The sequence below is a fragment of the Condylostylus longicornis genome, unplaced genomic scaffold (assembly GCF_029603195.1).
Source record: "Condylostylus longicornis isolate FDR11 unplaced genomic scaffold, ASM2960319v2 ptg000040l, whole genome shotgun sequence".
NCBI classification, from domain to species: domain Eukaryota; kingdom Metazoa; phylum Arthropoda; class Insecta; order Diptera; family Dolichopodidae; genus Condylostylus; species Condylostylus longicornis.
In genome coordinates this window covers 747,939-772,357 of record NW_026578009.1, presented here as the reverse complement: position 1 = coordinate 772,357, position 24,419 = coordinate 747,939, and the positions used below count along the sequence as shown (strand labels likewise).

General features: G+C 24.6%; 1 protein-coding gene across 1 annotated transcript in view; it reads right to left on the bottom strand.

Annotated features, from left to right (window-relative positions):
- Positions 1 to 23,921, bottom strand: part of LOC129609569 (pyrokinin-1 receptor-like) — a 70,303-nt gene extending 46,382 nt beyond the window's left edge. The window contains exon 1 of the mRNA XM_055521561.1: positions 23,653 to 23,921. The gene's annotated coding sequence lies outside the window, so the exon portion shown is untranslated. The remainder of the gene's footprint in view (positions 1 to 23,652) is intronic.
- Between the last annotated feature and the right edge of the window lie 498 nt (positions 23,922 to 24,419).

Here is a 24,419-nt window from a genome sequence, read left to right as displayed (position 1 = left end):
TTTTATTTTTATCGAAATGTAATACGTATTCTTAGAATGTGACTGTATAGCAATGAAATTTTCTTCTTAATAAGAACATGTTATAATCTACATCTATCTTCAGAAAGTTTAATGTATAGAAATACATAAATTGTATTTTATGATAATCTACAATTGATTATAAATCAATCGAAAATTCACAATCTTAAGTAACAAAGAGGAACAGTACAAAAGTTTGAACATATATCCATATACTTATGTATGTATATTTACATTGTACACATTCATAAACTTGTAAATAATCAATATTTAAAGTTATCGAAAAAAAAATTTAAGAATATCAAAACGGGAGATATACTTAAACTTAAGAAAACTCTAAGCTGATTACGTGTAAAACAATACAATATTAAGAAATCCTAAAAATCCTTGTAAGCATATACTTAAAAATAATAAAGATACATATCTATACATAGCTGTTAATTTCTTTTTAAGATGCTGAGAAAATTAGAATACAATTATTATAAATATTTTCCTCAGGATTTCAACATAATTCCATTAAAAACTCTTGTTCGTACAAAATCAATATAATGGACACAATATTGAAAAGAAATTATTACAATCATAAAATGTTCATAAAATCGTGTAAAATATAAATCTACTCGTACATAAGTATATACATTATACAAACATACAGTTATAATATCCATTCATTAATTGTTAACGATTTTCATCGATTAAATGGCATATAATTACCATATATATTGATTTCAAATGTCCTACACCCATTATTACATTTCCATTAAATTTAATGTCTATTAAATCGCCTAGACGTTTAGTTAATAATCTATAATTTATCAAACAAATTTGTTTCGTGTTCTAATTAAATAATATGTAAATTTGCTTTGTATGTACGTAGTACGTAAATAAAATTTTTCACCTTAAATCATTGATATACTCGTAACCTCAGCTGATTCTACTATTCCGTCTTTACTGTGTTAAAGTTGACGGTGTTTCGGTTGTCGCTATCATATGGCGGCATGATCTTGTTTATAGCTTAAATTTACGATTTTGAACATGTTCACAATCAATAAACTATTATTCATTAGTTCGTTTCAGTTTGATAATTTTAAAGTTTTAATATCTATGAATATTTAAACGCGCCGGCAAATTCACATATTAATGCCCACTGTTCTTTAATTTGCCAAAATTATAAAACTTTTTAATATTGTATCTTTTGTATTTTTCAATATTATGTCGCTGTAATTTTCATTATTATGTCGAGGAAATGCTGTGGAATTTTTTAGTATAAAATTTATTGAGGTTATGAAATCTATACCGATGGTGGTAAGTAACAACGATTATCAATTTTTACTTAGTCTTATAAAATCTCTTTATGCGATAGAACAGTTGTATTAAAAAAAAAATTCATTTTTATTTTTATGAATCACTCTAAAAACATTAAACGGCACTTAAAGGCAGTTTTTTTTCTTACATATTCAGTAATTTTATTTTATATTTTATTAACTTTTATAGAAAAGTATAATGTTTTCATAAAGTGTAACTACTAAGTATCGAGCAAAAGAATTGATGCACAACCACACTTTAACATAGGTGTATAATTTATGTATAATAAATCTGTTATACTAAAAATATGTAATACATACTAGAACAAGGAATAAATAAAATTGGATCAGGCCAATGATTTGTAATGTAGCACTTTTCCGTTCAATAACTAAAAATTTTGCTGTTAAAAACAATCTGCAACATTATTAAAATTAGTTTTATTCACACATCAAAATTTTTCAAAGATTGCATATATTTAGAATGAGACAAAACAAAAATAAAAGAGGCGTTAACATAATGCTTGAATTTGAGGGTTAATCGCCCGAGTTAAAAAAAATAAGAGAAGAAAATGAGTTTTCAGAAGAAAAACGATAGAAAAACGATAATTTTTAGAATTTCAATGAATGTGATTGAAAAATTTTTATATGTATTATTTTACTGAGTTCAATTAAACCTTATATGTATATGTAATGTACATATATAAAATTTACAAAGGAAAATTTTTGTTCTCATTTAAAATTTAAAAAAAGGATTTGTGTTGTTACCATAGAATTTTATTTAGAATAAAGATTACACAAAAATGAGACAAAAATTATAAAGAATCGATAATAATGTTTATATTATCCTATACATCAGACATAAAAATTATTTCTCGGTACTCGAATTCAATAATATGAAAATTTTTTTTCCAATATAAAATATGAATAAAGTTCCTGACCTTCATTTTTAAAACATTTTTATAAAATCTTTATTACTCACATTCTCAACAATTTACAAAATTCTCAACAATTTTTTATTGTCTTGTGATCTCTTTTTATCCCCATAAAATGTCCTTACTTCTTCATTTTAGATAAAAAAAAATTCAGGGTTGAAGAATAATGTATTTTTTTTCTTGTTCTTAAATCTCAGTCACATAATATGAAATTATTCTTATTCTCAACAGTTTAATTTTCCTATTTTTTAAAATTTCATTTATTTAAAATTGGTCCACATGGTATAGGTACAACATTTGTGTACAATTATTGTTTTATTTCTCCTAATTCAATAAATTTTATTTATTTAATAGATTTTTTTATACAATATAATTCATTTTAATTAATTCATTATTTTCAATTTTTTATATCTTTTTAATTTAAAAACAAATCTTTGAGAACATTTATGAAAAATTATGGTGCGTTTTATTCACATTGAAGAATTTTGAAATTTCTATAAGTGTAATAATAATTCTCCTATTATTCTCCATTAATTTTCTGCTCTCTTTTCCTTTTATTTTTGGAAGAAAGAAATTTGCTTCATTCAATTATTTAATAAAAATGAAGGAAATAAAATTTTCGTTTAAAATAGGATATTATTTGTATAGTCTTTTTTATAACAGACCACATATTAGTTTGTTTTTCTTTAAGAACAAAATATCTTTTAACGGAACAAAGAGATTTAATAATTTTATAATATATGTACGTACAAGTACACTCGCCTTTACATCTCTATTAATTTCTATTAATGATTTTAAAAGCAAAATATTACTTAAAATTTTGCACGACCCCCGGACCTTGGTAAAAAAACAAAAATTTTTTGAAAATTTTTAAAATTTTGCACGAACACCGACTTCAGCCAAAAAACAAAAATTTTGCACGACTTTACAAAAAAATAAATCTTTATCATTATTTCTATAAGAAAATTTTTTTTACAACATATTCGAAAAATATTAATTTCGCCTATACTTACAGAAAATTGAATTTTTTTAGGAAATTTATCTTTTGATGAAAACAAATACATACTCGTATATACAAACAGATATTTTATAAATTTTTAAAGTATGTGTAAGTGTTATATTTAAGTTAAAGCTATTATTGGCGCGAAATAACACTTTCTTCTTAAATTTATTATATTCTTTTTCAATCTTGATCTCACACAATTTTCATTTTATTTTTCACATCCTTAGAGACTGTGTTAAAATATAAATGATTTAAATTAAAATGTACGTTGATATTCTATATGACATACGGTACCCAGAAAATATAAGAGCACGTAATATTATGTATGCATGTATAATTGTGTATTTGCGCACTACAAAAAAATACTGGAATTAATAATTTTATCAAGAATAATTTTTAAAATTAAAATATTTAATTGAAATTTTGCTTTGTTCGTCATATTTTTATGCGTAACCTACTTTACAGATAGTTTGATCAACGATTTAATAATACAAATATACAAATGTAAGAATATTATCTGAGTTTTCGGTTAATTCAGCTAGGAAGAGTGTACCAAAAATTTCTAGGGCCACGAAATCCAAAAACTAACGCCTGCGCACGATGTCAGAACAGTAGTTTAAATTCAATTTCAATTTTTTATGTTCAGATGGCTTGCAATTACCGATACTACGAATATATAACTTGTTTTAAAAAAAAAAAGAAATTTTTAAACAATTTCAGATTTATTCAACTCGATTCAGTCGCGGAAATTCAATATTGCGGAAAATTTTTGGTAATTTTCAGATCAAGAAAATTCCTCTGTTAAAAACAAAAACTTATTGAATTCCAAAATATCATTATCATTACCACTATTTACATTGTTCAAAGTGTTAAAACTTTGTTTGTTATTTTATACCAACTATCCTAAATATTATACGCTCTTCTATTGAGTAAAAAAGAAAAAAATATGAATAATATTTTTTTTCAAAACGTGTTATATCCATACATCATCGAATAAATTAACTGATTAAAAAAGATTAAGGATAAAAAGCAAAAAGATTAAGGAAAAATTTATTCACTTTCATGAATGCATTAGACACATTTAAGAGATTTTAACATAATAACATTCACATTATCATTTTCTTACGTTAATTCCACTTATGTGTGACGGTAAAAATTTATAAAATATTTACAATTTATAAAAAAAAAAACGAAAATAACTGACTACGTTTGTAAATAAAAAAATTCATCGATTAACAATGATCAGAAGGTCTTTCCTACCTTCAAATTCATTGAAATCCATTCCCATATAACTTCCTTGAAAAGCCCTATGTTCTTTCATCAACAGAAAAAACGTGTTTGCCATTAATATTTTCAATGGATCTCAACAGCTTGTTGTTCGCAACATTCATTTCCAAGTGTTCTTGTGTTTAAAGATATTTTATTTATTTAAATATTAAATTTATTTAAGTATATCAATTTTTCACACTTCAGCCAAAAATTTTCCAAAACTTTAGTCAATATTGCATGTTCAATAAATGTCTAATCAGCTGAGAATGCGAAAGTCTTAAACTTTAAACTAAAAGAACAACTCATCCGTTGTAAATCTTTAAACGAAAAAAAAAAATATTCTAAATTTTCATTCTCGTTTGACAAAATCACAAAAGGATGTTCATAATAAATTTTGCTGTCGAGTAAATTGTGTGCAGATCTTGTGTGCAGAAAGAAAACAAGAAAAGTATAAAAAAAACTTTGTTCTCAGAGAAGGCAACTGATCAATATGTTTATAGACGCCATATACAATATTGTACACAATACGATACAATATTTTATTTTTTTACGAAGAATTTATTAATTATTAGGAGAATATACTTATTATTTATATTTAAATTTGTATTAGCCACAATGACAACAAACCATTAAGAAATTTTAAATATATAATAAGTATTGCATAAAAAACAAAACTAAAAACATTTTGCGCCCCAATTTTGTTGTCCCAAATTTCAAAAATAAATGCTATAAATGAACTTTTAAATGCGTAAAAACTTATTATTTAAGGCATAAAGTCTAAATATAATGCTCTTAAAAAAAGTTACCTAAATGTTTCATTAATATTTGAAAATTCACCATAATTAGGATTAATGTTCACAACAAAGTCAATTAAGACCGACAACAAAAGAGCGGTAAGTATGCGAAACAGTAAAATGGACCATAAATTTTCATTTTTATTTCATTTTCTTGTGTCCTTTTGTCATAGTGATAATACTTCTTAGTAAATAATAATATAGAAGGATAAAATAGCGAATTAAATTTTTGGAACATTGAGTTTTTTTTTTATGTTGTTTAAGAAAAACATTTTTAAAAACCTTTAAAAAAATTTCTTAGGCTATTCAAAGAAAGGTTCTTACAGTTTAAATTGAAAATTTATTTTTAATATTTTTTTCCCCCTAAAGAATACTTAACAAAAAATTTCTTTTTAAAAACTGCTACTGAGAGTTATTAAAAAATGAAGGTTGACAATAAAATTGATTTTATAAACAATGGATTTTGTTTTTCCAAATTGGTAGCATCCCCAGCCAATTTAAAATTTCGTTTAACCCATTTTCGCCCGAGTGTACTTCTCATACATTTGCGGTAACATTATAAGTTTCAATAAATAGTTGGCATTTTTAATTGCTTTTCAAACCAATTTAATTCATTGTAAATTAAAAATCTGCACCATATCAGTTTAAACTGAAGTTTAAACTGAATTTGAAAAAATAACCTTCGGCAAAACGTACATATCTAATGAGATATTTCAACATCTTCAACTTGAAACTAAGTCAAAATTTTTTAGGAAAATAATTTGTTTACAAGATTTATAAGAAAACTTTCGTAATATTGATCATCCGCACAAGCTATTATTACTTTGTTCAAGCAAAGACGGCTGAAATTTTGCATGCAAAAAAATCTTATGTACTCCCCTGCTCTTTGAGTATTTAAGAAATTCATTTGTCCCAACCAAAGGTAGTTTGAGAACTATGTAAGTAAACCAAGAAAGACAGATTGTTAATTCTAATCTTTAAAGTACCCATTATGCCAAGATATACTTTTCCCATAAAATGTATTAAATAATTTTTTTTTTGGTAAACAGCATTTTGAACTAATTTCAAATTTTAACTCTGTTTTTAGATGTTTTAAACTATTTTATTTTACTGAAACGAAACGTGTTGGTGCATTTTTCCGAAGTAGATTATCACCAAGTTTTGCAAAATATGATATCGCTTTCTATAGTTTCTTTGGCCCAATAAATTCTATTAAACTTCTATAAAAGTAAAAAAAAAACATTGCAAGAGAATACTTTTCTCAACTACTTTAATTTAACAATAAAATTTTTACTTTATCATTAAATTTTTTAAAAATTGTTACTCTAAAATTTCTCCTAAATTTCTGCAATATTATATGATAATATATACTTTTTCTTAATTTTGAAGAAAAGTACAAATTTTGGATACCATTCAGAAAAATCAAGTTTAAGATTTCGTTAGACGAGAACAACATAAACCAGAAAAGGTGGAACAAGAGTCTGAGACTTCAAGCCACCACTTGTATTTTGGTGCAAAACAAGTTACTATAAATGTTTATCAGACGAACTACTTTCTAAAACCAAACCCAAAAAAAAAAAACTGGTTAATGGTTGTCCAAATTTTTTTGTAAATAAAAATTGTACAATTGCTCATACAATACAACAATTTCTATATAATTACGAGTTTCTCATTTTAAAATTTTTATTAGACAAAATTTCTGCACAAATATTTGTAGCTACAAAACTTTGATGCACATTTAGAACATATGGAGTATCCGTCTCATATATTCATCGATATGGTTATTTAAATGTATTGTATTTAAAGCTCAAATACTTATAATCCCATCAAATGCTGTATAATATCTAATAGCATAAAGCATCAACTCATTATAATTTTAATTAATTATAGGTAAGTATATATATATATGTATGTATTTCATTCCTAAAATTCGAAATTTTTTTGTTAATTACGGATCGAACATTCATTACGATTTTAAGCTTAAATAATGACTTTTCACAAATTGACCTTTGGAAACCAATAAATAAAATTTCATTCAATATTTTACATTTTAAAAAACAAAATTTATTTTCAAATAAAATAAAAAGAAAAAAAAAATCACTTTTAAAAAAAATATTTATTTCTTTTTTAAAAGCGATTAATTTTCGCATAAATGTACGTACTCATGTAATATAGACATAGGAACATTAAAATTACATAAATATATTTTTCTATATATACGTAGATATTATAATAGATAGCCCAACAAAAAATTTACTCCTGATCCTTCGTACACCAATATAATATTGTAAGTATTGTGAGTGTTACAACCCATACCACCCAACAAATCTGATCGAATGATAAAATTTAATGGCTCGTGTATATTTCCTTTCCTATGACATTAATTTTGAAAATTTATTTTCAAATTTGTTTTTTTATGGTGAAAATTATATTTGTGTTTTCTATTTGCCTATATATTGATAGGGTTATTCTTAGGAGATAACTTTAATATGGGTATGTAAGTATAAAATATACACTTATAGTGCTTATATTATTATATCGTAAAAAAAATTTTAACTACAAGTAAAACTTTATGTATTTTATTGCTATAATATTATGTTGATAGATATACCTAGTACAATATCGTAATACTAAATATACAACGCAAAAAATTCACGCGTGGGAATTAATAATATCCCGATTAATTACAAAGTAATCAATGTTTTTTAAATTTATAAAATACTTGAAATGCTCTTTGCGCACAAAACATTTTATTAATTTAAATTAAAATCAGTGAAACGTTGTCATACTTGAAAATTTTAAAAATCCACTCAATAACAGTTACTTAAATCTTAATAAATACAATATACATATATTTTATATATTGGTACTTTAAGCATATAATCTGAAATTCTATAAATATAGTATTCCCTTAATATCTTTAAAATTATATTATGTATGTATATATTATTTTTATGTATTTATAAGAGTATAAGTATGCTTATATAGAAGAGAAATTTAAATTGTAAAAACTAATATTTTCGAGGTTTACTAACTGTCCCGAACAACATGGAAAATGTTAGCTTCCAAAACTTCAATTATTCCACATTTACTAGTGTAAATAGATACTGTACGTAGCTATGTAGAAATATGCGTGTCATATTGTGCGGTACTAGAAAAAGAACTGAAAATGTCACATCTGGAAGTCAATTTATTGCCATAGATTATTATTCCAGTAAACAGATAATTCTGAAAGCAATAATTGCGTATGGCAATAAATATATATTGTATCGTAACCGATTATTCTGAGTGACAGGTGGCAACATTGTATAATTTAAAAAAAAACGTAATAAGCACTACTGCTCACGTGTGAGTTCTCTCTTGACTGCTTACAAAATTTTGTTAAATTTTAATTATAAGAAAATTAGCTCTGCCTAACAGTAACAAACAATTATTTTGTACATTAAATTCAAACCAAAAAAAAAAACCTTATAATATATTAATCAAAATTTCTTATACAACATCAAAAGCAAAAGAAAAAAAAAATACGGGGGTGCTCCATTTAGAAAAAAAAAACTTGAGAATGATATTTTGCAGTTTATTTCGTTTCTTCTAAAGTGGTCCTTGAAAATTGTTAGAATAGAATATGAGAAAAGAAATTTATTTTCTTGTTCTAAACATCTAGAAACATTGAAATAAAACAAAATAATTTTTTTTTTGTATTACAAAACTACGTTTTTTCCAAAAATATTTTCAATTCTTAAAGGACAATTTCATTAGAATATTAACTATCTTAATCTGAGGGGGGACCAATCAGAAATAAATATTTTTAGTTAAATTGTTTTGAACATTACAGAACATAGAAAATAAAAGTGGTTGTAAATTTGTTCCAATTAAATCGATATTTTTACACAAAATCGTCATTATTTGCGAATTTTGCTTTGAATAAGAAGGAAAAACGCCCTAAAATATAAGCAACCTAAACTTGTAATTAAACAAGTATTTAAAAAAAAAATCGTAAACTAAAATAGTACTAATTTGAACCCCGTGCTCACTGATTAATATAACGAAAACCACTTCCATAAAGTCTCAATTTGCCGCCAGTGAATAAATCTTAAGTCCTTCATTTTTTTAATACGAAGTTCTGAGTTATCACCACAGATATTCGTACATGTAATAAAATAATTTCATAGTGTAATATTAACATAAAAATGTACATACTTTATCATTATAAACATAGAATTCCTGCACTGTCAACTTAAACTCTTTAATTCTCTTTGAAATTTTTAATATACGAGTACATAGACCGAATTTTTGGTAGAATCAAAAATTCTTCGTAAAATTTGATGCTATACAAAAATCTAAATATAAGTAGTTGTGTATGCTAGATGAAGGTAAAAAAAAAACCTAAAATAGCAAAAGTTTAAAAGTTTTTTTGTACATAAAGAAAAAAAGTATAACAATATTTAAAAGTTTTATCAGTCATTAAAATAATATTGAAAAGGTAACTAAAATAAAAAGTGACTTTGGAAAAATATGTAAAAAATTTTGTAAAAAGAAAAAAGGAAAATAGAAAACTTTTTAACATTTCAGCAATTTAGATTCCGTAAAATATTGAAAAAGAATTTCTTTTTGAAAAATCTTCAAAATTGAATATTGAACTTACAAAATAACATTAAAAAAAAAACCATTCAAAATATTTATGAGATTAATTAAGGAATTTCAAAAAAAATTATCCAATATGAAAAGGGTATAAAAAATTTCTCTTTTGTGAATCTTACAAAACGTATACTTTGCTACCACATGGAAATTTTTTAGAATTCAAATTAATGGATTGCAAAATAAATGTTTCTCTTCAGAATGAATTTTTAAGTTATAAATTAAAAATGATTTAAAAAATGTAACTGATATGAAAATAAATTATAAATCTTTTCCTTTGGCACTTACTTATAGGTTTTATTTTTCTTATATAAATTAGTTATTGACAGTATTTTCTTATACCCAAAAAAAAAAATATGTAGCGTAGTAAAAAATAATCAGTTACCCAGGAAGTTTTCCCATTTATCTATCTCATTTTAGTCTATATGTATATTACGAAGCTCATAAATTTAAATCTATAATATTTTTTTTTGTCAATGTCCTTTTTCTTTCCTTATCAAAAATTATATGGTATGATATATATAACTAACCTAAAAAAAAAACTTCGGAACTATAATCGAAAAAAGATAAAAAGAAGAATGGTTTTTATTCGGTTCAAGAGAATTTCTCTTAAATTCTTAATGAAATGTCACTTACAAAATTTACATTTTCCACCCAGTGATGTCCTTTATGTGGCATTTACGGTACATTAAAGCTACAGTATTCCATTACTGTAGCTTTAATAGCTTTACTGTAACTTTAAGAAAATGTGTCAGTTTTCATCATTTTGTGTGTTTTATTTGTATAAAATAAAAAATATTTTTTCCAATTATCTACGTAACAGGTCGTAAAATTCCATTCAATTCATTCATGTCCAAAACTCTTGCCATCAAATCTTGAAAAATTGCAACATTTAGATTAGACTTTCACATCATTCGCAAAATTTTTAAACTAACCAGGCTACAAAAATGCTTTAATGCAAATAAAAGTGGTTCAATGAGAAAATTTTTTCGGCGATGAAATTTATCGTATCAAGTTTATTAAGCTTGCCCCATAGTAGTGCAAAAATAGAAGAATATTTTCTCACATAAAATTAGTTAAAAACGAAAAAAGAAATTGTTTGCGTACATTGAATGCAACAAAGTATAAATGGAAATGACCAAAAACCTTGATCGATTCTTATAAAAAAATTGTTTGAATTTTACATTATCTTACTGCAATACTACAGAAAACGCAACTAAATTAATAAAATCATATTGAAATAAATATATTTCTTATGTCAAGAAGAGACGTAATAACGTAAATGGTGAAAACTTTAAATTGAATAAAAAATTGTTGTATTTTGATATTTGCAGCAATTTGGGTAAACTAAGTTTATTAAACAAGACACAAACATTTGCATTAATTCAATATTAGTTTTTAATAAAAAAAAAAATTATTGCAGAAGAATGTTGAAGTAAAAATAATTTGAAATTTCAAAAGAAAAGCAAAATATCTTTATCCTTAAGCAAATGAAAAACCTAGAATAATAAGAAGATTTTTCTCAATCGATATTTAAGTGGCTGAAAATGATATCAAGTCTTTAAATTGCAATTTTTCGTCCAAAAGTCAATAAAGTTGTTATTTGAAGTGGGTATTTTAATTCTATTATGTAATAACTTGGTAAAGAAAGCCATGAGTTCTTCTCCAACCGCAATAAAAAGTAGATCTTGGAAATAGAACTAAGAAAATATCATAAATATTTCTAAAGATTGCGAGTGATTCTAATGTTAATAACTATATCAAGTAATGTATTCATGACTTAAGTAAGTGTGCATAGATAAATTCTTTTAAAAACCTGTTGAATGACTTTGAAAAAAAGTTGACTTGATGTTGAAGATATTACGCCATCGAAAAGGACCGGCCATGGAAGAGTACCATGGCCAACTCTTTCCTGAGGGGGCCCATATTGCCTTTAAATGATATATCTGAAGTGAATAGACAAAACCGATCAGTCGTTTCCGCCTGAAAGAGGCGGACCTCTCATAATGTAATAAGCAACGGAGTTTTTCGAAATTCAATATTATGGTTTTTTTATTTGTCAGTGACATGATTTTTCTAGCTTTCTTCAAATTGGGGTAAATTTTTAAAGTGAATATTTCAAAATCATTCAACAAAAAAGAATAAATGAGAATTCCATCATATTACTCAGAAAATACACATGGTGTTGGCTATATGCGGTTCGCACCAGGCTTTTGTTTAAAAACTTTTTATGTAAAGAATGTAATTTATAAATGATTTTTCTCAAACTCTATGCTAAATCAAAAATTCTAACTATTTTAGTTTAAAATTAAAACTATAAGTAATACCCATGTTGTTTAAATGTACAGGGGTACATTTATAAAGTCATTTTAAAATTTTAATGAAAAAAATTGTTTATATGTACTAATGTATAATTCGAAAAATTTCTAAGATTAGAATTTTAATTTTATAATTTTATAAAAATATTTTTTGTGGAAAATTTTTTAATTAATTATGTCAATGAATAAAAGAAATTTCTGTTAAAAGAAAATACTTATTTTCTTTTAACCGTGACCAGTTCATTGGGCAAACATACACACATGTACATAATAAAAAATCGTATATTATAATATTATTTATAGAGCCGTTTGTCAGTCCGATTTTTATTTTCATTTAATTAATTATGATGTGATAAATTATTTAAACACAATGATAATATTTTAATTAAATTTGTTTTTTGATAAATGTTCATTCTATTTTAACTTATTACGTACCGTATTGCATACAATAAGAGATGTATTGTAATGGCACAAAATTCCTCATGTCAAGTGTTCAATAGATATTCATATCCGAGTCAAATTAAGGAAACATGAATAAAATTATTTTTAATAAGATTTCAATTTTTCTTTCCGTCTGTCGATCGCCTTGGTTAGGCGCCCTTTAAGATATGTCGCGGGAAAAATAATTAAAAAATTTTTTGAAAATTTAATAAGTATTTGAGCTTAGTCACAAATTTTGGAATAACTATAGTCATAAACAAACTTTCAGTTCTCATTATTTACAAAATACACATTCGAGTGGGTTGTGTATAGACCAGTTTAAATTTTTCTTTCGTTTTTAATTTATGATCACTTTCATAATTCATATTTATTTACAGAAGCAAAATATATTCATATGGTTTAAATTTTTTCCTTTATATAAATGAAAATTAAATATAATTTTAGAATGGTGAAAAATATTTTTTTATTTACTTTATAGAAATGAAAATATTTGTTTTTTATTATTGCCTCTTTTTGTGTTTATTTTTTTTATTTTTGCAATATTTCATAGACGTGTCATATTAAATATTTAAAGAAGTTAATAAAATTTTTAGTTCCAATGTTAAATACATAATATATAATATGTAGGTTTAATCAAAATAATGTGAAATAGATCTAGATTATACTAGTGATAGATTGTTAAAAACATATACCCGGCTAGATGTAATTTTTAGCAGCTCAACGAATTCCGTCTTATAAGCAATTAACTCGGAAAATACTATAAGTAAATCATGAAAAGTTGTAAGAGTTCGCTTTGCTGTGCTCTCAGAAAGAATTCGAAAGCTAGCTAAATAAGACGGTTTGTTGAACAGTAATTTTAAAATAATAATGTAAACATAAATTTACGTAGGGCTAGGAGCTAAATATTACATGGGTCCTCGGACACTATGCAATCAATGCTTTAGGCTGAAACATATGCTATTGAATTATGTGCTGCAGAGTGCATCAAAAGGAACCTCAGGAAGAGTAGAATCACTGATGTCCCTGACGTCCTGGCTGATTTTAACAAGGTTACTTTAGTGTGGGTAGCGCGGCAATACGGCTTAGATAAAAATGAGAGATATAATGGGACGAGATCATCCCTTTGGGGTGTTAGAGACAAGGATCCGGCGCGGCTTAAATATTTGTGAGGAACGAGCCAGAGTTAACCACTTTGCCGGGTTTATCTCACTCTAGAAAATTTATATTTGAAGTGAGTTAATATATTATTAATAACCCAAAAACCGCGTAAAGAGATATTCTGGACTGAAAAAATGCATAGGAAAACAAGAGATAATTAGATTGATAATTGACAAAATGACCATGTTTGGAAATCGGAATTTTAATAACCACTGCCTTTGACACGGTTGTCTCGTCAATGCCTATTCAATTTACAACACCTCTTAATTTGTAATTTAATTTTAGAGAACTGTTTTTTGCATATACTACTAAAGGATTGTCTAGAACTACATCATACTTATAATTCTGTGGAAATTATCCAAAACCCGACAAGTATTTTTTTGAAATTTTACAGTATTGCAATTTTAAAGTTTTAAGAAAAAACCCTTTTTCGTTTATGTTTATTTTTCAAACAAAATAGTGAGCTAGTAAGCTGTGGCTTTTTATTTGAGTAATATAGTATTAGAGTAATATATTAAAATAGTGTTCAAGTTGCTTCAACCTTTTGGGAATATAAAATTGGGGGGGGTGAAAAACTCAATCGGGTTTTGGCAAATTATTAGTAACGTGGGCCATTTTAATAGTATACTCTGCCAAAAAACGATTTTCAAGCTAATAATAGTCTTTATAACGTTATGTTTGTGTTTTTATACTTCATATTTTTAAAAATGACCGCAAAAAGAAAAAAAAAATGTTTTTAAACAAGTTGTACAACTTCAGAACTATTTCTTTTTTGTACTTTTCGCCTTTGCAAAAGATATTGTTCAAGAAAAATTTTTTATTAAAAAACATAAATTTATTCTTTCCATAATATTTTTTAAAACATAAAATAACAAACAAAAATTTATATGAAGCTCAAAAATTTTAATATAATGATTTATCATAAAATATTTGCATTATCTTAATCAAATTGGGTAATAACCAGCTACCATATCAGTATCATAGGAAATGCGAAAATAGTCTTTGTAAAAGTTAATATGAAATTACTTAATTCTTTACCAAGAAAAGAAATTTCGTTTCCATAACTTTTTTTAAATATAAAAAACTAATAAAAAAGGTATTTATACATATTTCAAAAATAAAATAGTATTATTATTAATTAAAATAATAGTAAGCTATCAATTATTAGCCTTTTTTATAATATATTTGTGTCCTATGCATGCAAATCAACATCCTCTTCAGACAAGTAGTTGTAACTTGCATCATTATTGGCTTTAAAATTTTTACAAAATTCGTGACAAGAAATTAAATGTCAATTAAATGTAAAATTAACAATAAACCTGCCTTTTTTTTGAATTTATGAGATTATTGTCCTTGACAAATCTATTATTTTAACATATAACATTCTGTTTCCTGGTTAAAACAATCTCTTACCGTTGCGGTATGGGACATATCGGGTTTTTTGGCATACTTGTATAAGACTGTTAAATGATTTTACGGTTTATTCTAAAGAACGATATGATAAATATCGGGTTTTGGCAACGGTATGATGTTGATAAATGGTTTTATTAAACTTTACCGGGTTATGGTTTTATGCACCAACGAACGCTTTATCTCTTGCATTGAATTATGGGACTTCGTCACAGCAAAGATCTCATATCTACCATTCCATTTTCATTAATATCTCAATTTTGCCAAAAATCGACTTATCGGGTTTTGGAAAATTTCCACAGAATTATAGTTGTTGTTAAATTTTAAAAATACTTTCATCTTTGCCGCTTAGAAAAAACATTTATTATTTTAATTCAATTCATTTATTACCACATTTCCATTTCCTTTGCAAAAATTGCAATTTTTAATGAAAAATATCAAAATACAATTTTTAAAATTAGACCTTTACAAATTGTTTACTTTAATTTAATATTGAACTAATGTAAATAAACAAAATATTTCCCATTAGGAGCCACCAGGTCAAATAAACAATAATTATAGAAAATATTTTTATAATTATTTTAATGGTTTTTATTGTGCTGTAGGCATATTGAGTATAATCATTTCAAAACTGTATACAAATGTATGCAAAAATAAATTGCATTAAATCTAATTTAATTTTAATTTGAAAACTAATGATTATTGATTAGTTCATTCTAAATAGTTCGCCGAATTGAACCTAATGTGTTAAAGTATCATAAAATTACAATGCAATACAAGTAATTAAGTATTAAGTGAATTGATGATTGGGTTTATGACATTAGAATTAAAAAGAAAAAATTCTTAAACAATTAGAACATACAGCAGAAGAATTATCTATACAGTTTTAAAAATATGCACATATAAATCAAAATTTTTTTATAAAACGATTTGTTGGAATACTGAATACGACAATTAACGGCACATTTTGTTTTGTCAGTGAATATATTAAAAGAAACAAAAGTACTAAATATGCTTACATTTGCTTATTTTTGCTTAAATATAAGCCAGAATAACTAAACCGGCCTAGTACAAAAACAAGGTTTTACAATTTTTCAGATAAATACTTCAACTTTTGGTTTAGTACGAAAAATTTGTGAAACAGTCGAATTATCAGGTTAAGTCTGGACAAGTTGAGTTCTAATAAATATCAAAAATAAAAAATGACAAATTAAAGAAAACAAAGATCGTCAAAGTAAAATTAAGAGAGTATCTGCATCAGAGTAGAACCAATTTTTTTCTGCAAATTCTTTGGCAAAACATTCACAGAGCTATAAACTGAAACGCCTACTTCTTGGGCTGCAGTAAAATAACAGAGCTGCGACCTGTAAACTTAAGCTCTATCTTACACTTAAGGTTTTTTATTCCTCCTAGTCTTATGCAGCATTGTTTAAAAATTATGTTCGAGTAGGTTACTTCATACTATATTATTTCATACAGTTTACTTTTCGAAATTAAATGTGTATTTTTTCAAATTATTTATATATTTGCTAAAGTAAATTTAAAGAGTTTCTACAAAATGTCCGAATTTATATTTATCAATTATTTTTACAAAACCGAAATATACGATGGTAAATACATAATTTTTTGAAATATTTACAAACACTGTCATTGAAGCCTCTTTTCTAAGCTTACAAATTTAAATTCTACATGAGTTTACGAATATTACTCTATTCAAATACACTTAAAATAAATTAATTCAAGGTCCATTATATTCTTAAATTAATTCGTGTTTTAAAAATTCAATTCTATTATATGAAGTCAATTAAGTATCCCATAGAATTAATGAATAATTATTTAAAAAAAAATAACCTACAAATCGCCACAACAATTTTAATTTGATTTAAATTAGTTTTTTCTTATAATTGTATGTAAGGACAATTAAACAATGTGCATGTAATGCTCAAATCGCTTAACATTTTCATTTTAATATTTAAATATGATCTGATTAAAATTTATTATAATGAATTAATTGCAATTAATTATTTTACTATATTTAATTAAGAATAAATATAATATTAATTACTTACACAAAATTAATTATACTTAACAGGGGAAAAACTTTGGATAACCCTTATGAAAGGCATTAATTTAAAAGAGTTTATTTAAGTAATAACTTTTTTTAATACGCTTGTCCGGAAATCCTTTGTAATTGAATTTTTTAGAAATTTTTAAAATCTAACAACTCAGCTCTAAGATGAAGTACCGAGCTGAGAAATATCTATAACTTTTCGGACCCCAAATAGCTTTTTTCGCCTCTTTTCTGCCAAAACGAACTAAAGACTCCTAAATTTTAATAGTTAAGTGGGGCACGTTGAAAATCGATCCTGTTAGGGTCCAGGCCTCAAAATAGATCCTATGAAGATGAAAAGTGGGTTAACGTTGGAAAATTCTCGGTGTGTCTCAATGTTTACAATTTTAATATATGCAAATTTTTGATGAGAAGAAATATTTGCATGATTTATGTATGTAATATAGATAGTTTAATCCAAACTAGACTAGAAAAAAAATTATTTTCTTCCATTCAGTCCGCCAGAAAAACTTAGTTTTTTATAAAAATTTTTGTATTCCATATATTATTTTAATTTTTTAATACTTAATTTGCATATCTACAATATTTATTTAAATATATTTTTTGCTAGGAATGAATAGGTAATAAAAAAAATTTATTTTAATGATTAAAAATAGTCTACAACTATTTTAGAAGCAATTTAAAAATTTTTGGAAAGTGTGCGTACACCTGTAAGAGTAAATTTTAAGTGTAAGTGCAGAGTGTTCGAGGTTAATGATACAGTCGAAATGGGATGATATAGCACGTTTCGACGAACAAAAAGCATGACGTGGCATTTAGCTTTTCCTTTTCCTAAAGTTGGAACTTCTGAAAACCGCCTAATTTTTATATTTTCATTAGTTAATGTTGCATTATATTGATAATTCGGGAAATGTGACAGATAAAAACACCTCTGTATACTCTTTGTAAAAACAAAAAAAAAAAAAAATTTATGATACGCAACAGAATTATAAATATTACAGTTGCAAAAATTTTTACTGCTTTACATATATTGTTTAATAAAATAATAAAATCTTGCAATTTATACAAAACTGGTACAAATTTCAAAACTCATGCCCACCTTCATTAACAATAATAAAATGATTGTTCTGTATAAACTTTTTTTTATCGGTTATCTTGTTTTTATTTACTCTTATGTTATTTTTTGCAACAAAGTTAATGTGAAAGTAACTATGACAACTTTATTCAAGTTTCTTATGCAATAACTTAGTTTAATTCCGTTGAAGATTAAATTTTTAAATTTATTTAAAAATATGATTTTTAACCCAAATTTGTTTAATTTTCATGAATATTATAAGAAAATATATTTTTGTAATCGCATATATATCCATAAATACTTACATATATATGTATGTAAATGCCTTCAATATATGCACAAATGTCAATTACTTACACAGTTAATTAAAGAGTTGTAATAATTCCAAAATACTCGTAATATTGTGTAAATTTCAACAGGAAATTATTATTAAATGATTAAAAATGGAAAATTTTATTACAAAATTAAATTAAAAATATTATATAAAAATTCCAATTTGGAACGGTAACAGTCTCTGAAATCAACTTTGAAACAAAAAAAAAACACAAGATAACATTTTAAAATTAAAATTAAAAAGAGAAATTGCAATTTTTGTGGCTTCATAATGATTTCATTTCTTGACAAACAAGCGGATAATTAAAGTTGTTAAAAATTTTTAATGTAATCAACAAAAAATAATTTTAAAAGCAAGACTTTATAAATTAGTGCAGTTTATTGCAAAACAATAGCATCAAATCGCATTTTAAAATTTTTTACAATTCTCACAACAAAAAATGACTGCATGAGAAACTAGGGAAAAAAGAAATCACGTTGTAAAACAAAAGCTGTTTTGTTTGATTGTTTGTTTTTTGTTATACCGTTTTAAATTAAAGCAACTTTGAATTAAACAGGAATTTGCAAAAGTTTAATCAAAAGAATGCTAATCTAGCTCTCTGTACGATAAGAAATATAAATTTTAAAAAATATTCATAAGCTAAGTTGATTTTCAAGTGCAAATTTTAGAACAAATGTATATATATATGTATAAGTGTGTAAGTTTATAACCTTCGGAAATGTAGAAATGAATATATTAAAAAAAAAAACATATTTAAGTACATATAAACGTTTTTAGAAATTACGATTCACTTGAATGCATTTTCGTTTAGTATTTTAGTAGGTCGTTGAATTATTTATAAGCCGGTTTGAAAAAAATAAAATTTAATTTTAGACGAATATTTTAATTTTAAATATATTTTCGAAATATTTTAGAAAAAAAAATTCTCATACTTATCCTCACATTGTTTCGTCTGTTGTGTATATTACATCCATAAGTTTACAAAACCCCTACTTTCTATAAAATAAAAAGCACTTGCAATACTATACATAAATGGATCAACAAATAATTTTTTTGAAAAGCTTCCTCTTAAATTTAGAGAGTGTCAAAAATTTTTATTAAAATGACAGATTAATGTTACAAAACTACAAGCAATTCCCAAATTCTGCGTTCATTTAATTTATTAAAACAAAATTTATTCCTCATATTTCCTCTTTCGGGCTGTGACCGTACAAAATGAGCTATAAATTTAAATTTTCGACTCTTAAACTTTAAATATCTAATTTCTGTAAATAAAATAAGAGACGGTAAATTCTTATGTTACCGTCAAAAAAGTCTCTAATATTAATTCGATGTATGTATAAGTTAATCTTTGTTATCATCCCAAAAATATGCAGTTCGATTATACTCGTATGTTATGGTCTTAAAAAAATATTATAAACAAAATGTGTTACTTTACGAAACTTAAAATTTAATTGATTGTATTTTTTTGGTATTTATATGTAAATTGTAAAACTATTATTTGCCCTTTCTTTTTGAATGCAATAACATGCAATTAATTTTTTTTGCTTAAATAGTGATTTTCATTAAAATAACATTAAAATAAATTTTATAACGATGACATTTTAAAAAGCAGAGGTTAATTACCGACCGTATTGTGTAAACAATAGGTAGGTTATGTGATGGCAACAAATTTTGCATATCGAGTTTTCGGTGGGAACGTACTTCTCCATAGTAGGGAAGTGTAAATAAACTATTTTTAGCAACCTGTCGGTCTGTCTGTCTGTGTGTGCACGCGTCGCGTGTATCTCCAGTTTGGCTGAACCGATTTTGATGAAATTTTATATGTAAGTTTATTTCTACCGTGGCACGGATTGATGAACTTTTGGTATATATCAGGCCTCGGGAACTACACTTTTTAGCGGGCCTGTTTTACATTTTTGAACATTTTGAAGAAAGTATTCAAACGATTTACTTGAAATTTTATATATAAGCTCAGCTCGACCGTCCGCGAAAATTTCTATGTTTTGGAAGAAATCAGGCATCGGCAACTAGACGTTTACTACGGGAAAAATATACATTTTTGTGTATATAAAGAGAAATAATCAACCGATTTCATTGAAATTTAAGATATGAATTCCTCATATTAAAGCAATGAACATATAAATTTTTTGGAAAGATCAGGGCTCGAAAACTGATCTGCTGGACTGCATCACAACTTCAATTGATGATAAAAAATTATTTAAAATATCGGGATATTTTTTTAATCCATGGTTTTGTTTCCTTGAGTAATTACGAATCTTTTGTAATTAAGTTGTTAAACTCAAAGATTCATTAAAGTATTTAAAAATTCATTATTCCAAAATTTTGTGTGATTGGGAACCTACATATTTCACCAATTATTTTTTACTTTTTTTAATCAAAAAATTTGAAAAGTTTCGGTTGCGCCATGAGTTAAAACAGTAATAAACTATACTATTACTGAAATAGTAAATATCAAGTCATCACTAATAAACCGCTCATACGACCACCATGAAACTTTGGAAGTTTAAAACAATTCTGTTGTAATTTTATAAAAAAAAAACAAGAAGAAATTTATTAAAAGGTAAGCCAGAATAGCAGGTCAAGAATTTTATTCTTGAATGAGCCAAATTCTTGTATGAGATTTTAAAAATTTTAGCGCAACCACATTTGGACTATCAGGAGAAAGATCTTAATGTATTCAACAAGTTTGCTAAAACAAAAGTTTTAGCAAACTTTGCTAAATAAATGGCACTTGAATTCTTTGGAAATCTCAGAAGCGCATGTATGAAATATTTATGTACCATTTGATTTTTACTGTAGCGCAAATATGTACTTTAGGAATACAAAATTAAACTGAGTGTAAAGGAATCCAAAAAATCTAGTCGAATAAATTTAATTATTGTTAACATTTTTTTTTATTTTCCAGAGTATCTCTATTAAACCTTATATGTAATCTCTACTATGTATTTTTTATTCGTAAAAGTCCAGAAAACCATTTATTCAAAAAGCATATTCCAATGCTAAACAATATTATTTAGAACCCATAACCATATAATATACCTGAAATAACTACCCATACTTTCTTTCTTAATGTCCGAGTAATTTCTTTAAATGTCCGAATGTAATAAAGATGTATGTATATTCGTAATATAGTAACATTAATAGTATGTATAACTATTTATATAATACGATTTTTATATAAAAGGAAATCTAATTTTTAATGAAAACATATTAATTATTTAGCTCATGCACCAACATTTGCAAAATAAAAATGTTTTAGTAGATATGAAAAACAATTTTTCCAGGTTGTGGTTTCAATTGTGTTTACACCTAAATAATAATTATGAGAAAAAAAGACTTATACAGAAATAGATTCTCGAAAAATGAATTTTTAATTAATTAAAATAAAAATATCATTACAAAAGCGAACACGTTGATAAATTAATTATTCACGTCCTATATTATTGTTAATAATTAAAAAATTAATTAATATTTCTTTGGCAATCAAAACAACCTTACATTTAAAAATATAAGATCGATAATCATTTTTGAACAAAACTTTTTTTCGAATTTTGTAAAATTTGAATTTTTGGCACCTTTTATTTCTGAAACTGTAAACTTTTTTTCTAAAGTAATGCAAAAACCTAACGGCAAATGCCATGGCATTAAAAAATAGATATAACTATTTTTCTAAACTTACGCCTTATTCCAAGGGCTGCATAAATTGTTCATCCTAAATATATGCAATTATTGAAATAATTTCGTATATGATTGGAAGTAATTTTAATAGTGTAGTAGGCATACACAAATTTTTTTTAAAAGTAATTTTTTCACTAGTTAAAGGAAAAAGTGTTATATTACAAATCATTGGTTTGACCCAACTTTATTAAATGAAAAACAGTTTTTTATATATATTATATTTACTGGCCTGTTATATTTTTTCTGGAAAAAAAAAACCGAAATTATGATAATAGTTTGATTTGAAAAATTTTAAATTATAAACAAAATCTTAATGTGGCGTAAACTGACGCTCAGCTAAATGCAAACTTTTTGATTTTAATTGAATTCTATAGAGAATTTTATTTCTTGGATTTAAATTTTTACTACCACTTCTTTAAAATCAAAAAGATTTACCTAAATTTAAAATGAAATATTGCATTAAGGAGAGTTCCAATATAAACATTTAACAAATTTAATTATTAAAGTAGAATGTTAAAACTTCTTCTTTGAGAAGAAAGAGTTGGGAAAGCTGTAAAACTTGTAAATCTATTTACTTATTTGTATAACTATGAAAAAAGTACTTAATATACTCATTAATATATTTTTCACATCTTACATACACAACAATATCTTAATTCTTAATTCAATTATAATATAAGAATTTATTTGTCAGCACCCCTCATATTAAAATTTCGCCTTATCTTATCTCACCACTTAGACCCAAGTTGATGATCCAATAACAGACTTTTCCCTTTATTGTATTGTATTTCAAAAATAGAAAATCCTTCGTCTAGTTTTAGAATTTTTTTTTCATTAAAACAAAAATTCTATACATAAAAAAATATTTCAAATCTCTTAGGTTATTTTAAAAACCTTATAGTAAATTTTATTATTAAAAGAAAACAATAAGCAGGAAAAATTTTTAATTAAATTATAGTAACCTTTAAAAGGACAAATTAATTTTAGAGATTATGTCGTAAAAATTTCAAAAGAAAAAAAAAACAAATTTCAATATTAAATTCCAAGAAACTGTAAAGTTTTCGTAGAAATTTACATCAAAGGAAAAATTCTAGGTAATATCTTAAATATTATCTTTATAATTTTATAATTAGTAATTATTTTCATTTATAATTTTTTAATTATTAAATTTATATACAATCTTACCTGTGTGATTTTAAAGCTAATAGAAAATATCCTTTACAACAGCATGCTTACATTTTAATTAATAAAATTAAATTATTAAAACAGGAATTTTGTATTTAATTTTTTAATTATATAAAATTTAAGCATTTACACATTTCTAAAGGTATTCGCGAAATATTTTTTATTTGTTATTTTCCTTTTCAATATATTAATTTTATATTTAAATACAAAAAATTTTAGAACAATTTTTAGCATAAAATATATACGTACATCTACATATATAATTTTAAATGCTTTTAATTAAATTTTGAAATTATAAATTATTTAAAATTTTTTTACTTTATATTAAGTATTATATAGTATTTTTGTTGTTTTTTTGTTATTTACTATTCGATTTGCATACAAGTAAAACACGTTAGTTTGGACAAACTTAATAACCGGTATTAAAAAAAAACCAAAACAAAACAAAAATATTTGTTAGTTGTACAATAATAATTTAATAATTAATTTTTTAATTAATTTGATGTTATGATTAAAATAGAAAAGAAAATTAATAAAAAAAAATTACTTTAAATAAACTTTAGAAAAAAATTTTTTTTTTTTAAATATATAAAAAAAAATCACGAATACTTTTTTATCACTAGGCAAAATTATATACTTATTCTCATAGAATTTCTTACTGGGACAAGAATTATAAAATTCCAATATTCACAATTTTATGTTATTTGAAATTCCCCTATTTAAAATTTATTATAATTAATTCATATTATTAATTATTATAGGTAATA